Source organism: Staurois parvus, unplaced genomic scaffold, assembly GCF_062004578.1.
Source record: "Staurois parvus isolate SC_StPar_1 unplaced genomic scaffold, SC_StPar_1.0 ptg000734l, whole genome shotgun sequence".
NCBI lineage: Eukaryota > Metazoa > Chordata > Amphibia > Anura > Ranidae > Staurois > Staurois parvus.
The window spans coordinates 740,313-756,529 of record NW_028318530.1 but is presented as its reverse complement, the minus strand read 5'-3'; the positions used below and the strand labels follow the sequence as shown (position 1 = coordinate 756,529).

The window sequence follows — 16,217 nt, the reverse complement described above, 5'->3', positions numbered from 1 at the left end:
TGTGCGGTCATGCAATGCTGTACATAAATGAAAAGTAAGTTCATTTTTTCACACAAATAGAGCTTTCTTTTGGTGGTATTAGATAACCTATGCGCTTTTTATTTTTTTGCACTATAAACAAAAAAAGACCGAACATTTTGAAAAAAAAAAAAACAATATTATTTTTTATATAGTAAACTCAAAGTTAGTCCTAAATTTAGGCCAAAATGTATTCTGCTACATTTCTTTGGTAAAAAAATCCCAATAAGTGTATATTGATTGCTTTGTGTGAAAGTTATAGCATCTACAAACTATACTGCAATTTACGCCATTATTTGCTATACAGCGCTGAGCTAGTTCAGCTGACAATTGTGCGGTCATGCAAAGCTGTACATAAATGAATAGTATGTCCTTTTTTCATACAAACAGAGCTTTCTTTTGGTGTCATCTGATCACGTCTGGGGTTTTCTTTGCGCTATAAACAAAAAAAGACAAAAAATTTTGAAAAAAATTATATTTTCTTATTTCTGTCAAAAAAAATCCCCAAAAAATTAAATTTAGGCCAAAATCACAATAACTGCATATTAACTGGTTTGTAAGAAAGTTATAGCATCTACAAACTATGGTATAGGTAATCAAATTTACACAGCTTTTACTTTCTGACTGCTTGAGTTATCTCATTTCTTGAGGAGCTAAAATACCAGGACAGGACAGTACAAACACCCCCAAATGACCCCTTTTCGGAAACTAGACATCCTAAGATATCTGCTGAGAGGCATATTGAGTCTATGGAAGATTTATTTTTTTTTCCACAAGTTTTTGGAAAATGACAAAAATATATATATATTTTTTTTACTAAAAGTTGTCACTTAACCAATTCAATACTGGGCAATTTTACACCTTCCTGCCCAGGCCAGTTTTCAGGTTTCAGCACTCTCACACTTTGAATAACAATTGCGCGGTCATACAACATTGTACCCAAACTAAAATTTTATCATTTTCTGCACACAACTAAAGCTTTCTTTTGGTGGTATTTAATCACCGCTGGGGTTTTTATTTTTTGCTAAATTAACAAAAAAAGGCCAAAAATGTTTAAAAAAAACACACGTTTTTCTTTGTTTCTGTTATAAAAGTTTGCAAATAAATAATTGTTCTTCATAAATTTAGGCCAAGATGTATTCTGCTACATGTCTTTGGTGAAAATAACCCATATTAGGATGTATTTTTTAGTTTTTCGGAAAGTTATAGGGTTCACAAACTATGGTATAGATCTGAATATTGATCAATCCTGAAGTACTGACAGCCAATCTAATTTCTTGCGGTCCAAGAATGTCAGAACAGTACAGATATCCCCCAAATGACCCCTTTTTGCAAAGTAGACAGTCCGACGTACTTCATAAGAGGCATGGCAAGTTTTTTGAAGTTGCATTTTTTTTTTCATAATTTTTCGGAAAATTAAAAAAATTAGTTTCATTATTTTTTTTTTTACATATTGTCACTAGTGCAGTACAGCGTCATCATATTACTGGCATGGCGGTGATCAGGGACACTGACTGGTGACAGTATGAAAAAAAATATATATATATTTTTTTTTATTATTATTTTTTATTAAATCTTTTTTCTTTTTTTTAAATTCAAAGGTCACTGTCGGTAGAACACTACACCGTCATGGTTTCAAATCATGCATTGCACGGAAGGTTCCCCTGCTCAAGTCATCACATGTCCAGGCCCGTCTGAAGTTTGCTAATGACCATCTGGATGATCCAGAGGAGGCATGGGGAAAGTCATGTGGTCAGATGAGACCAAAGTAGAACATTTTGGTCTAAACTTCACTCATCATGTTTGGAGGAAAAAGAAGGATGAGTTGCATCCCAAGAACACCATTCCTACTGTGAAGCATGGGGGTGGTAACATCATGCTTTGGGGGTGCTTTTCTGCGAAGGGGACAGGACGACTGCACTGTATTAAGGAGAGGATGAATGGGGCCATTTATTGTGAGATTTTGAGCAACAACCTCCTTCCCTCAGTCAGAGCATTGAAGATGGGTCGTGGCTGGGTCTTCCAACATGACAACGACCCGAAGCACACAGCCAGGATAACCAAGGAGTAGCTCTGTAAGAAGCATATCAAGGTTCTGGAGTGGCCTAACCAGTCTCCAGACCTAAATCCAATAGAACATCTTTGGAGGGAGCTGAAACTCTGTGTTGCTCAGTGACAGCCCCGAAACCTGACAGATCTAGAGGAGATCTATGTGGAGGAGTGGGCCAAAATCCCTGTTGCAGTGTGTGCAAACCTGGTCAAGAACTACAGGAAACGTTTGACCTCTGTAATTGCAAACAAAGGCTTCTGTACCAAATATTAATACTGATTTTCTCAGGTGTTCAAATACTTATGTTCAGCAGTGCAAGACAAATACATTCTTTAAAAATCATACAATGTGATTTCCTAAATTTTTTTTTTAATTCTGTCTCTGAGAGTGGGAATGCACCTACAATGTGAATTTCACACCCCTCCATGATTTCTAAGTGGGAGAACTTGCAAAATCGCAGGGTGTTCAAATACTTTTGTTCCTCACTGTATGTGGAATTACACCCCAAAATACATTCTGCTACGTCTACCGAGTATGGGGGTATCACATGTGTGAGACTGTTCGGGAGCCTAGCCACATACAGGAACCTGAAATCCAATGACCACTTTGAAAGCCTGAAGGTGCGTAACTTCCTCATTTCACTTCCTCACTACCTATCACAGTTTCGGATGCCCTGAAATGCCAGGATAGCACCATTTCCCCCCCCCCCCCAAATTTTGCAGATTTCATTTTTCCTCACAAGGTTTTGAAATATAAAAAAAGAAAAGAAAAAATATGTTTTTGTTTTCTTTCTTCAAAAACTTGTGGCAACAAACGAGATCTGCAAAATACTCACCAGGCTTCTTATCAAATTCCTTGGGGTGTCTACTTGCCAAAAAAGGGGTCATTTTGGGGGGTTTGGTGCTATCCTGGCATTTCAGGGCCTCCGAATCTGTGATAGGTAGTCAGGAAGTGTAATGAGGAAATGAAGCCCTTTAAAAGCCTGAAGGTGCTTATCGGATTTTAAGGTGCTGCACTTGGCTAGACTGCCAAAACGTTTCTCACATGTGGTACCCCCATACTCGGGAGAAGTAGCAGAATGTATTTCCACATATACCCATGGCATGTGTGAGCAATAAAGCATTTCAGTGACAATTTTTTGTAAAAAAAAAAAAAAATTTTTTTTTGTAATTTTTCAAAAACGTGGTAAAAAATTAATTCTCCTATTGGCTCAACATGCCTCTCAGCAAATAGTTTGGGGTGTCTACTTTCCAAAAGGGGTCATTTTGGGGGGTAGGGGCATTTTATGCCCAGCATTAGAAGTTTATGCCACAAATCACTCACTCTTCTAACCACCTGAAGACCAAGCCTTTTCTGCCACTTTTTGTTCGCATGAAAAAAACAATATTTTTTGCTAGGAAATTACTTTGAACCCCCAAATATTATACATTTTATTTAAAGCAGACACCCTAGTGAATAAAATGGTGGGAGATACAATTTTTTATGTCACATAATACTCGCCTTTACAAGCTACCATTTTAGATGGGGTCAACGCTCCCACATGCAGGTCCATGTGCGCGGGGGGGGCGAGGATGCCTTTTTTTTTTCTTAGTTATTCTGATTTTTTAAATTATTTTTACACTGTCCCTTTCATTTTTTTTTCTATCACTTTTAATGCTATCACAGGAAATGCAAATATCCCCTGTAACTTCAATGGGCATTGACATACATTCTTTTTGGAGAAATCTGGGGTCTATCAGATTCTAGATATCTCCTCTGCCCTTACATTATCTAATCTCACCAAGGGCGGTGTGATCAGATGCTTTCCCAATTTACAAATGGCGCTGTATATATCCTGCAAAACTGAAGTGATGAAATGCTCGTAGCTTCTGATTTCTTAGACTATAGAGATGATTGGCACCATTCCGGTCTCCAATCAGCTCTATGGTCAGCTGGCAGAAACACTGGCTGCATTCTCAGGTTCCCCCGATGGCATGGGACTGCCCGAGAAGGCCGTGGAAGGCAGCGGGGGAGTGGGGGTATCTTCTCCTGCTGCTTGTAAAAGCAATACTGTAGCTAATTAGCCACTAGGATTGCTTTTACATGATCACTGGCTGGAAAAAAAAACGACACCAGGAGACCTGCAGCTGCAGGCATCATTGTGGCACAACCACTCAAAGTCCAGTGATGTACCAGTACGTCACTGGTCCTTGTTGGATGTATATGCTATGTTCTTTTTTTTTTTTATGCAGCCTGTGGGCTGAATGAATAAAAGAGAAGAAATCTCTGCCAGAAAAAGTGTGTGGTATGCCCACCATTAGAATATGCCGCCCTGCATCCACCCACACATGAAATGTTCTTTTTTTGTGGGCTGAACGAAAAAAAAAACCAAACAGATTCCTCTGATCACAATAGTCAATGTGGATGAAGAAATCTCTGCCAAAATTTTTTTTTAAATATATACCGAAACATAGGGGCCATCCACCAACTGGCCACCCCAGGCTCCCATGCTTCGGCATATATACTCTTTTTTTTAACTGCAGATGAAAAATCTCATCCAACAGCGCTGCACACACCTACTAATGTATATTCTGAGAGCGAGACCCTGTTGCTGTCAGAATAAACAAGTTGGTGCTGCAGCTGAATAGCATTCCTGCAAAGAAAACAGCAATGGTTAACAATAAAACAGTAATTCAATAAAACAACTTTTTTATTGAAATATGTGCCAAAAAATATTATAAAAAAAATATGCTTAAGCATAGGGGCCATCTACCCACTGGCCACCCCAGGTCCCCATGCTTTGGCATATATGCTCTTTTTTTTAACTGTGGATGAAAAATCTCATCCAACAGCGCTGCACACACCTACTTATGTATCTTCTGAGAGCAAGTTCCTGTTGCTGTTGGAATAAACAGGTCAGTGCTGCAGCTGAATGGCATTCCTGCAAAGAAAACAGCAATGGTTAACAATAAACTAGTAAAATCGTAACAGTAGAACAGTAATTTGTCAACAACAAAAAAAAATACAACTATTTTTGTTTGTTTTAATTTTTAATTTTTTTTTGTACTTGTACTTTTTATTTTTTATGGGTTTTTTTTTCCTTTTTTTTTAACTTGCTCTTAACCAAACTGTAGGGTCTCTCAAAATGTGATAGCTAGCTTCCAGACTACCTAACATCTTTCGAGACCCTGTGCAAATATGTGCTCTGAACTGTGCCATGCTGTACCCTGCACTAATACTCCACTATTGTGTGGTAGCGACAGAAGCAGTCCTTGAGGCAGAGACCAGGATGGCCAAGACAGGAGGCACAAAACAACGCCAATTCCAAGATTGTACAAATGTCTAAATAGTGGCACGCTTGAATAAAAATTGGCCACGTATAAGTGGTACCCCATATGGAAAAAGGATGACACCAAGTCCCAAACTATCTTGCCACTGCTCCCCATGTAGTCTGGGCATCCAGAGGCTCCACATGACTATCTTTTCCCTCGTAAATCCGAAACTTATATGTATAGCCTGTTTTCCTCTCACAGGTCTTATACATCTTGACCTCATATCTAGCACGCTTGCTGCTGAGAAATTGTTTGAATGCAAGGCAGCCAGAAAATGAATGAGGGACACATCAAACAGATATTTTGCTGGGGAGTATAGACATCTGCAAATTTTTGGTTAAGGTGATTTACGAGGGGCTGAATTTTGTGGAGCCGGTCAAATTCAGGGTCACCCTGAGGATGAGTGTATTGTCGTTGAAATGCATAAAACGCATTATACTCTCATACATATGCCTGGACATGGCAGCAGAGAACACGGGCATATGATGAATCGGGTCCGTGGATCAATACAACCGCAACTAATTTTTTTTAGTAATGCCCATGTTAAGCATTATGCCCAAAAAAACTTTAAATATGGAAAACGTAATGGGTTTCCATGTGAATAGTCTGCCAAGGTTTGAATTTGGCAGCGATAAACTGTTGCGTATATTAATTGCTTTGATCCACAATCAATGCATACAGATCTTCTGTGAAAAACAGCTCCAAATAATCAACGGGAGTGGTTAAATTTGCTGTTTCCATCTGAATTCTGGGTTGGGCAGTGAATGGGGGAAGTACAGGTGCTGCAGAATTTGTGGGCTGCTAATCGGGATTTGCAAGCACAAATCCGGAAGGATACTAGGGGCTCAACAGTTGGTGCAATCATTCGCAAATGGAAGAAACACAAAACAACTGTCAGTCTCCCTAGGTCTGGTGCACCATGCAAGATCTCACCTCGTGGAGTGTCAATAATCATGAGAACAGTGAGGAATCATCCCAGAACTACACGTGAGGATCTTGTCAAAGATCTTCAGGCAGCTGGGACCACAATCATCAAGAAAATAATTGATAACACACTATGCCGACAAGGATTGAAATCCTGCAGTGCCCACAATGGTCCCCCTGCTCAAGAAAGCACATGCCCAGGCCCGTCTGAAGCTTGCCACTGAACATCTGAATGATGTAGAGGAGGACTGGTTGAAAGTGTTGTGGTCAGATGAGACCAAAATCGAGCTCTTTGGCATCAACTCAACTCGCCGTGTTTGGAGGAGGAGGAATGCTGCCTATGACCCCAAGAACACCATCCCAACTGTCAAACATGGTGGTGGAAACATTCTGCTTTGGGGGTGTTTTTCTGCTAAGGGGACTTGTAACTGCACCGCATCAAAAGGACAGGACAATGTACCATCAAATCTTGGGTGAGAACCTTCTTCCCTCAGCCAGGGCATTGAAAATGGGTCATGGATGGGTGTTCCAGCATGACAATGACCCAAAACACATGGCCAAGGCAACAAAGGAGTGGCTCAAGAAGAAGCACATTAAGGTCCTGGAGTGGCCTAGCCAGTCTCCAGACCTTAATCTGATTGAAAATCTGTGAAGGGAGCTTGTCAGGAATGGACTTGCCAGTAATGGTGGGACTCACCTGCCTTGTGGGCTGCAGTACCAGGGCTGGCCAGCGGGTGCTCTCAGCAATCAGAGACTCAACCCTGTAGTCAGCCAAACACCTGAAGCTGATTATGCAGGTGTATTTAAGGGATGGCCAGACCTGCAGTCTGGGCCTTGGTGGGTGTTTTTCTATGGGCCCCTGTATCTTGTTACCTGCATTCCTGTTCCTGTTCCTGCCTGACTGACTCGCTGCCGACCCTGCCTGATCCGGACCTCTGCTGACTTCTCCTGTTTGATCCCTGGCTTGTGACCCCGACCATTCTCTGCCTGACCCCCTGTACCTACCTACCCGTTAGTTGCTGTACCCGGCTCGTGACCTGACTACTCTCTGCCTGCTCCTCCTGTTCCTACCTGCCCGATTGTTATTGACCCAGGCCTGCCTGACTCTGCTTGCATTGTATGTATTGTTATCTGTGGGTGGTTTGGTTTGGTTCGTTTGCACTGTGTTATGTTTTAGTATTGCACTGCGTTTATGTATTGTTAGTATAAATAAATTATATCATTTATAACATATCTGAAGCCTGCGTTTCCCTGCGTCAGTTCACATACCTCTGGTCATACCCGGAGCCCTGACAGAGCTGAAAGTTCGAGTTGCCAAACGTCAGCCACCAAACCTTAAGGACTTGGAGAGGATCTGCCAAGAGGAGTGGGGAAAAATCCCTCTTGAGATGTGTGCAAACCTGATGGCCAAATACAGGAAAAGCCTGACCTCTGTGATTGTCAACAAGGGATTTGCCAAGTACTAAGTCATGTTTTGTGAAGGGGATCAGATACTTATTTCCCTCATGAACATGCAAATCAGTGCATAATTTATTAGACATGCATTTCTTTTGATTTTTTGTTGCTATTCTGTTTCTCAGTGTTACAATACATCCACCATTTGATTTTTAGACTGATCATTTCTTTGTGAGTGGGCAAACATTCAAAATCAGCAGGGGATCAAAAACGCATTTCCTTCACTGTAAGTGTAAACACAGGTACAGGAAGATCCCTGATAGGACAGGGATCGAGGATCCAATTTAGGCCGAACATTACTGGCCTAAATCGGATGATTGATCCCTTGGGGATCAAATCACGGCATCCACGGGTCATGATTTACTGCGGAAGCGCGAATCACATATAGCAACATCTCCAAAATACGTAAGTTCCTAACCCCAGACACTACTAAACAACTCGTTCACTCCCTTATTATCTCACGTCTAGACTACTGCAACTCCCTTCTCACCAGCCTACCTCATCGCAGACTATCCCCGCTTCAGTCTATCCTGAACTCAGCGGCCAGACTCATCCACCTTACCAACCGCTCCGCTTCTGCCACCCCCCTCTGTCATTCCCTCCACTGGCTCCCGATTTCCCAACGCATTAAATTCAAACTACTAACACAGACATACAAAGCCATTCATAACGCTGCCCCAAACTACCTCACCGACCTGATACCCAAATATCACCCAACCCGTACTCTTCGCTCCTCACAAGACCTCCTACTTTTTAGCTCCCTGGTCTCCTCCTCCCACGCCTGACTTCAGGACTTCTCAAGGACTTCCCCCATCCTCTGGAACTCACTACCCGAATCCATCAGACTGTCACCTACCCTCCTCACCTTTAGGTGCACCCTGAAAACCCATCTCTTCAGGGAAGCCTACCCCGCCCTCACCTAACAGCCGATCTCCTCCACTCCTCCTACTACTCCATCCCCCTCAGCCACTTCCTTCTGTACCACTATCCCCTCCCTCCTAGATTGTAAGCTCGAAAGAGCAGGGCCCTTGACCCCCTTATGTTTTGTTTTGTTACTGTATTGTCTCATTTTCTGTCCCCCACTATAATGTACAGTGCTGAGCAAACCTTTTAGCGCTATATAAATACTGTATAATAATAATAATAATATACATGATTTTGCGCACCCATACTGCCCTGTAGCAGTATTTCTGCTATAGGGCGGTTTGGAAATGGTTAATATAAGTGTGGAATGCAGTATCTTTGGTGCATTGCAACCCATTTAAAATGAATGAGCTTCCTAAAACAGAGATGTGAATGATAAATTCAGTTTATAAAAATGTAGGGATTACCTCATTCACTAGATTCTACATGCGTGCAACACTTGTTCACATAACCCATAAGATAGTTAGGCATCATAACTAATGCTGTCAATGAGGTAAACATAATACAATTTAATTAGGACTCAAAAGAATATACAGACTCTAGAGACCCCTATGCTTTCAGGCCATGAAAACGTACCTCACTAAATATCAATTCCTGACTGTAATTATTCTCATATTACATACTGGAAATAAAATGAATACATAATATTTACAGGAGAACAATTCTAAATTTCTGTGATTACACAACTGGAAATATACACAGTATTTAGAAATAAACAAGTTTCACAGGGCAAAATTTACCAAGCCCCTAAAAGAAGCTACAAAAATCATTATATGGCCTGCTGCAGCAGCTGGATGCTGTAGATAATGTAACCTCTGGACTAGTGGCATCATTGAGACACGATATAACGTGTGCTTTTTGCAATCAGAACTGAATGGTTGTTAGCGGATTATTCCACTCACAGGCATCTTACAAGTCTTGGGGGCTTTAGATGGCAGAGAGAGTCCCTCCCAAAGCTCCAGCCTCTCTACTTCACACCATGGAGATGATGCTCCTACAGCATTCTCCATAGCACCAATATAAAAATAACCAATGAAAAGAGTGGGACCCCTGAGATATGTCAGAGACGTATGGGCTCAGGAATGACACGATAGAGAGTGTCTTATGGTTAGTGTCTCCAATTGATCTACTAAGCCTCTTAGAAGTGTAACTCAATAGCATCTAAATACAGTATAATTAAAGTGTATGTCTGGGAAAAATATAAAAAACATATTTAGTACATCGTGCACATTTCCTCATGGTCTGTCTGTTTAAAAAACCCTGCAAATACAGGAAAATACCTGCTTATCTGCCGGAAATCCAGTGATCTCCCAACTTCACTGAGCTGACAGCTTAGTTGTGCTGTAATGAAATCCCAAGCAGTGTTATCAGCCCTGCCCGAGTTCTCTCCTTCTGAACTACAGAACACATTCCCCTGTTGTGGAGATGAGGAAAGGGAATGGCGGTCTGTAGTCATGCAGGGCAGAACTCTGGTAGGGATGATAACACTGATTGATATTTTAGTATAGCAAAGTCACAGTGTTATCAGCTCAAAAGAGTTAGGGGGTCACTGGATTTCTAACAGGCAACAGGTATATTGGAAAAATGTGGAAGCATTGAAGAGATGCACTGAATGGTTTTCCCATATGTAGGTTATCATTGTTAACGTTTCTTTCTGAAAATACTTGTTGCCTAGTTGTCATGCTGATGCTTGGCTTTAATGCTTTGAGTGACTAAGGTGGAACAAGCATAATAATTCTGGCACTTTCATGCCAATCATGTATTGCATGCTTGTTTCAGGTTTGCAATTCAGAAATATTGAAGCTAGGGATGTACCAAATTTCAGTGGCTGAAAAGTTTCGGCCGAAAACACCCCTATCGGCCGTTGGCCGATATGAAAATAAGCACCGATACAGGTGCAGAAATTAACCCCTCGCCGCTGCCACCACCTGCCGCAGCTCGGTAGTTCTCAGCCTTACCTGAGAAACCACCGAACGATCCCAGCGCTGGGCATAGAGATAAGTAAAGGAAAGATGGCTTCCACTCATCTCTATGCCCTTGGAGGACCACAGCGATGTCACTTCCGCTTCCAGAACCTTGTAAACAGGGCCATTTTTGTTTTTAAAGCACTAGATCAATGCTTTTTTTGATCTAATGCTTTTACATTGTAGAGGAGAGATGTGGAGTCTTACTGACCCCATATCTCTCCATAAAGAGGATCTTTCACTAATTATTTCTATCACAAGGGATGCATGCATTCCTTGTGATAGGAATAAAAGTGATTACATTTTATTTTTTAAAGGGATAGTGTAAAAAAAAAATTAATTAAAAAAAGTTTAAAGTGCCCCTGTCTCCCCATGCTCGCATGTAGTGCTGAATGCATATGTAGGCCATGCCAATATATGTAAACGGTGTTCAAACCCCACATGTGAGGTATCGCCACGAACGTCAGAGCAAGAGCAAAAATTCTAGCACTAGACCTCCTCTGTAACTTTACACTTATAACCTGTAAAAATGTTTAAAGCGGCACTCATGGAGATTTTTAAGTACCATAGTTTGACACCATTCCATGAGCGTGCACAATTTTAAAGCATTACATGTTGGGTATCTATTTACTCAGTTGAACATCATCTTTCATATTTTACAAAAAAAATTGGGGTATGTACTGTTTTTTTTTAATCATTAAAGTCTATTTTTTTCCATAAAAATATATATTAATATTTAAAAACTGTCTATTTCAGTTTCAGTTTCGGTTTTCGGCCAAGTGCATCCTGAATTTTTGGTTTTGGTTTCGGCACCAGAATTTTTATTTCGGTGCACCACTAATTGAAACCATACACAACCAGGCAATTAGCATGTTTTACAAGACAGCCAATAGTGGTAGCTCCCACATTTCTGCCATTGACATGTCTTTTAAAAGAATGCAGTTTGACCCTTGTTAAACTGTAATTCAGTCTTCTGGGGGATGAGATCCTTATTGCACACACAGTTCCTATAAAAAAAAAGTATTCATCTCCTTGGAAGTTTTCATTTTTATTGTCAAAGAACAATGAATCAAAAACAATTTTGTTACATTTTCCACCTGTATTTAGGGTGGAACATGGTACATATTTGTTCCAGCTCCTGCCTCTCCCCCCAGTCCCCCCCTCCATGTGACAGCAAATATGGGATGTTCTCCCCACACCCATTGTCACAAGTTAAAAACAGCACAGCCATGTGGGGCTCCGCCCACACAGCCATGTCATTCATTCACAGAGTTCTGTGAATGAACTAGGAGTATTGTCGGCCTCCACGGCCAATGGCTTGTACAAGAGACAAAAGGAATCTTTCCTAACCTCAGGAGTAGAAGACCTACCGGTGAAAGTATACAGGTAAAACTCGAAAAATTAGAATATCATGCAAAAGTTAATTTATTTCAGTAATGCAACTTAGAAGGTGAAACTAATATATGAGATAGACTCATTACATGCAAAGCAAGATAGTTCAAGTCGTGATTTATCATAATTGTGATGATTATGGCTTACAGCTCATGAAAACCCCAAATCCATAATCTCAGAAAATTAGAATATTGTGAAAAGGTGCAATATTCTAGGCTCAAAGTGTCCCACTCTAATCAGCTAATTAAGCCATAACACCTGCAAAGGGTTCCTGAGCCTTTAAATGGTCGCTCAGTCTGGTTCAGTAGGAATCATGGGAAAGACTGCTGACCTGACAGTTGTGCAGAAAACCATCATTTATACCCTCCATAAGGAGGGAAAGCCTCAAAAGGTAATTGCAAAAGAAGTGCTGTATCAAAGCACATTAATAGAAAGTTATGTGGAAGGGAAAAGTGTGAAAGAAAAAGGTGCACAAGCAGCAGGGATGATCGCAGCCTGGAGAGGATTGTCAGGAAAAGGCCATTCAAAAGTGTGGAGTGGACTGAGGCTGGAGTCAGTGCATCAAGAGCCACTACACACAGACGGACCCTGGATATGGGCTTCAAATGTCGTATTCCTCTTGTCAAGCCGCTCCTGAACAACAAACAATATCAGAAGCGTCTTACCTGGGCTAAAGAAAGACAGACCTGGTCTGTTGCTCAGTGGTCCAAAGTCCTCTTTTCTGATGAGAGCAACTTTTGCATCTCATTTGGAAACCAAGGACCCAGAGTATGGAGGAAGAATGGAGAGGCACACACTGCAAGATGCTTGAAGTCCAGTGTGAAGTTTCCACAGTCTGTGTTTATTTGGGGAGCCATGTCATCTGCTGGTGTTGGTCCACTGTGCTTCATGAAGTCCAGGGTCAACACAGCCGTCTACCAGGAGATTTTGGAGCACTTTATGCTTCCTTCCACAGATGAGCTTTATGGGGATGCTGACTTAATTTTCCAGCAGGACTTGGCACCTGCCCACACTGCCAAAAGCACTAAAACCTGGTTCAATGACCATGGGATTACTTTGTCTGGTCATTGAACCAGGATTACACCATCTTTTTCCAGAGCAGCCTGTATTTCTTTTGAGATTGCCTGTGGCTTTTTCTTTTAATCCCAGACAATTCTTCTGTCTGTTACGGCTGCAATCTTTCTTGGTCTACCTGACCTTGGCTTGGTATCAAGAGATCCCCAAACTTTCCACTTCTTAATAGGTGATTTAACAGTACTGACTGGCATATTCAAGGCTTTGGACATCTTTATATGTCCTTTTCCATCTTTATAAAGTTCCATTAACTTTTTACGCAGGACTTTTGACAGTTCTTTTCTGATCCCCATGGCTCAGTATCTAGCCCAGTCAGTGCTTCCATGTAAGAGCTTACAAACTCATTGACTATTTATACACTGACACTAATTGCAATTTAAAAAGCCACAGATGTGGGACATTAACCTCTAATTGGAATTTTAACCCGTGTGTGTCACCTTGTGTGTCTGTACCAAGGCCAAACATTTCAGGGTATGTAAACTTTTGATCATAGCCATTTGGATGATTTCTGTTATCATTATGATTTGAAAAGGAGCCAAACAACTATTTGATAATAAATGGCTTCATATGATCATCATCCTTCAATAAAAGAGCATTTTTTTGGCATGATCAGTCATATTTTCAATCTCAATGCTAAAATTTCACAATTTCTGCCAGGGTATGTAAACTTTTGAGCACAACCTCCACAATGCCTCCATTTGGATATGTAACAGCTTACATGTAAACAATTAGTTTTGTTTCTCAACAGTACTCTCATTTTTCTGTAAACGGGTGCACCTTAGATGGTACCCCTCAGCCATATACAGTTTATTCTTCTCACGTATTTATACTGATAAGATTGTAATGTTTCATTGGTTATCCTGATTAAGCAAAGCCTGTTGAGTTTCTGTATATCATCTCTTGCTTTGTATTAAACTTTTACAAATACTGCTTTTACACTTCTATGTGGAGAGCTTTATTTCTCCCGGATCCAATGGTGAGATAAGCGAGGACAGGTTGGGCTACAGACAGACAGAAATTGATCCTATCAATTTGTGTCAGAAGTTGGGACATAGTCGCGGCCGATCAGGTAAGCTGAGCAATAAGTCTTAGTCTTCACCTTGATCGCCCCCTTTGAAAACTGGGTATATAGTAGCCAAATTAATCGTTTGAGACTGCTGGGTCTCGTGGGGATTGTTTGAGGTTTGGAACCTCAAAGGAAATGGTCAGAGGTTTGGCACCTCTGGGGAAAAATTTCCTAGGTGGGAATAATAATATTGTGAATTCACAGGACTCCTTGTTTATCTTTGCCATTTTAGAAGTATAAGTGCATACTTGCTGCATGTTAAGAAACTGTTATGTAGGAATATAGGTTTAACACCCTGTGACCGGGACCTGGTGAAAGCAAGGGGTGCTTGAAAGTAACAGAATAAGGTATTGCAGTGTCTGTGCTTTTAAGTGTTAAACTCCTGAACTGTTTTGAGGTTTTGTCGGCGCTCTTCTTGAGTTCAGTACAGCCTCTCCAGTGAAGAGAATAAACACTGACACCGTAATATATAGTGCGTTGCCTAACAGCTGTTTTTCTTTAAGATGGGTACAGTCCACAGTAAAGGACCTCTACCCAACATTCCTAAGCCTCCCTGTAAAGTGCTAAGAAAGAAAGAAAGAAAGAAAGAAAGAAAGAAAGAAAGAAAGAAAGAAAGAAAGAAAGAAAGAAAGAAAGACAAGAAAATCTTGAATTGTCTAGGTTAACTTGTAAGGAATATGTAATACGGGTATCGCCAATGTTATGATTATTATGTGGTCCCTTTCACAGAGAATATTGCCATCCCGGGGTATGAAAAGCAGTAGTCTCTTCCCTCGAGATAGGTCTAATGATAAGTTTCCTTTGGATATGATAAGGGGACTGTATTTGGGAGAAAAGGAAGTTTTCCCATGGTTTTCAGGGAATCCTAAAATGGGATATGAAGTCCAGATCCCAGAAAGAATCCAACTGCATAAATTATTTAAAGAGAGCCACACGTGGCAGACAGTGCTCACAGCAGGACATGAAATTAATAATTGATGGCGTTTTGGGATATGACATGGACTCAGGGTTTGACTGGACAAAGGCGCTTACCAGAACAATTCTAGTTAGAATCCCGGCACCCTCTCATAACTGACTGAAGGAAGACACTCAAAGGTGTGGGAGGAGGTGACAGCAAAGATGGAGTGAATATGGAAGGGTAGAAAATATTTAGCAACTGCTGTAGCTTGTAAGCAAGGGCCAAAGGATACAGTGACAGAGTTTGTAAGAAGATTTAGAAACATCTGTAAGGAAGAGCTTGGGATGGATATGAATAGTGCAGAAATGGGTACTATATATATTCAAATATTGATGGCAGGATTCAGACCTCAAATCTTGCTGTTAATAAGACAGCTTTTTAAAACTGGACAGAGATGGAAGCAGGTACATTTGAAAAATGAGTGATGGAGAAGGACGTCACTGGATGTTTTGAGATCCCCATAACTACCAACAAAGCACATTTTCAGGGGTTACAACATACCAATCAGTCATGGAGTTCCCACAACAATTGGTTGCCACCAGGCTAAACAGGGGGGAGTCACCTAGCTTGAGAAATGAAGAGATCTTGGCCCTTAAGTGGCGAGACAAACGGGATTTGTATGTCCTTTCCTCTATCCATAACAGCAGCTCAGAAAATTCATCTGAAAACTCCAATGCATACACGTATACAACCTGTTCATGGGGGCAATGGATTTAAATGATCAAATGTTACAGCCCTACTTACCCACCAGAAGATCAATCCACTGGTATAAAAAAGTATTCTTCTACCTTTTTTCATTTAGCCCTGTACAATTCCTGCATTGTTTACCAGAAGTCCACACAATTACCTGTTACCTTCTTACACTATCAGGAAGAGATTATCACATCCCTCATCTATCAAGAAAGCCCCATACCTGAACAAATTTGCTCTGATGCAGTAAACTGATTGCATGAAAGACATTTCCCCGTTATCCTCCCCCCTACCCAAGCAGACCGCCATCCTCAAAAAAAGCGTTGTGTATTCTCCAAAATAGAATTCGACGTGACACCCGATACTGCTGTCCCCAGTGTCCCTCAAAGCC

General features: G+C 41.0%; 1 long non-coding RNA gene across 1 annotated transcript in view; it reads right to left on the bottom strand.

Annotated features, from left to right (window-relative positions):
* Positions 1 to 425: 425 nt before the first annotated feature.
* LOC149445247 (uncharacterized) overlaps positions 426 to 16,217 on the bottom strand; it is a 31,004-nt gene continuing 15,212 nt past the window's right edge. The window contains exons 2-3 of the long non-coding RNA XR_016306425.1: positions 4,912 to 4,988; positions 426 to 454 (exon numbers count right to left, since the gene is read on the bottom strand). This is a non-coding gene — a long non-coding RNA (uncharacterized LOC149445247). The remainder of the gene's footprint in view (positions 455 to 4,911; positions 4,989 to 16,217) is intronic.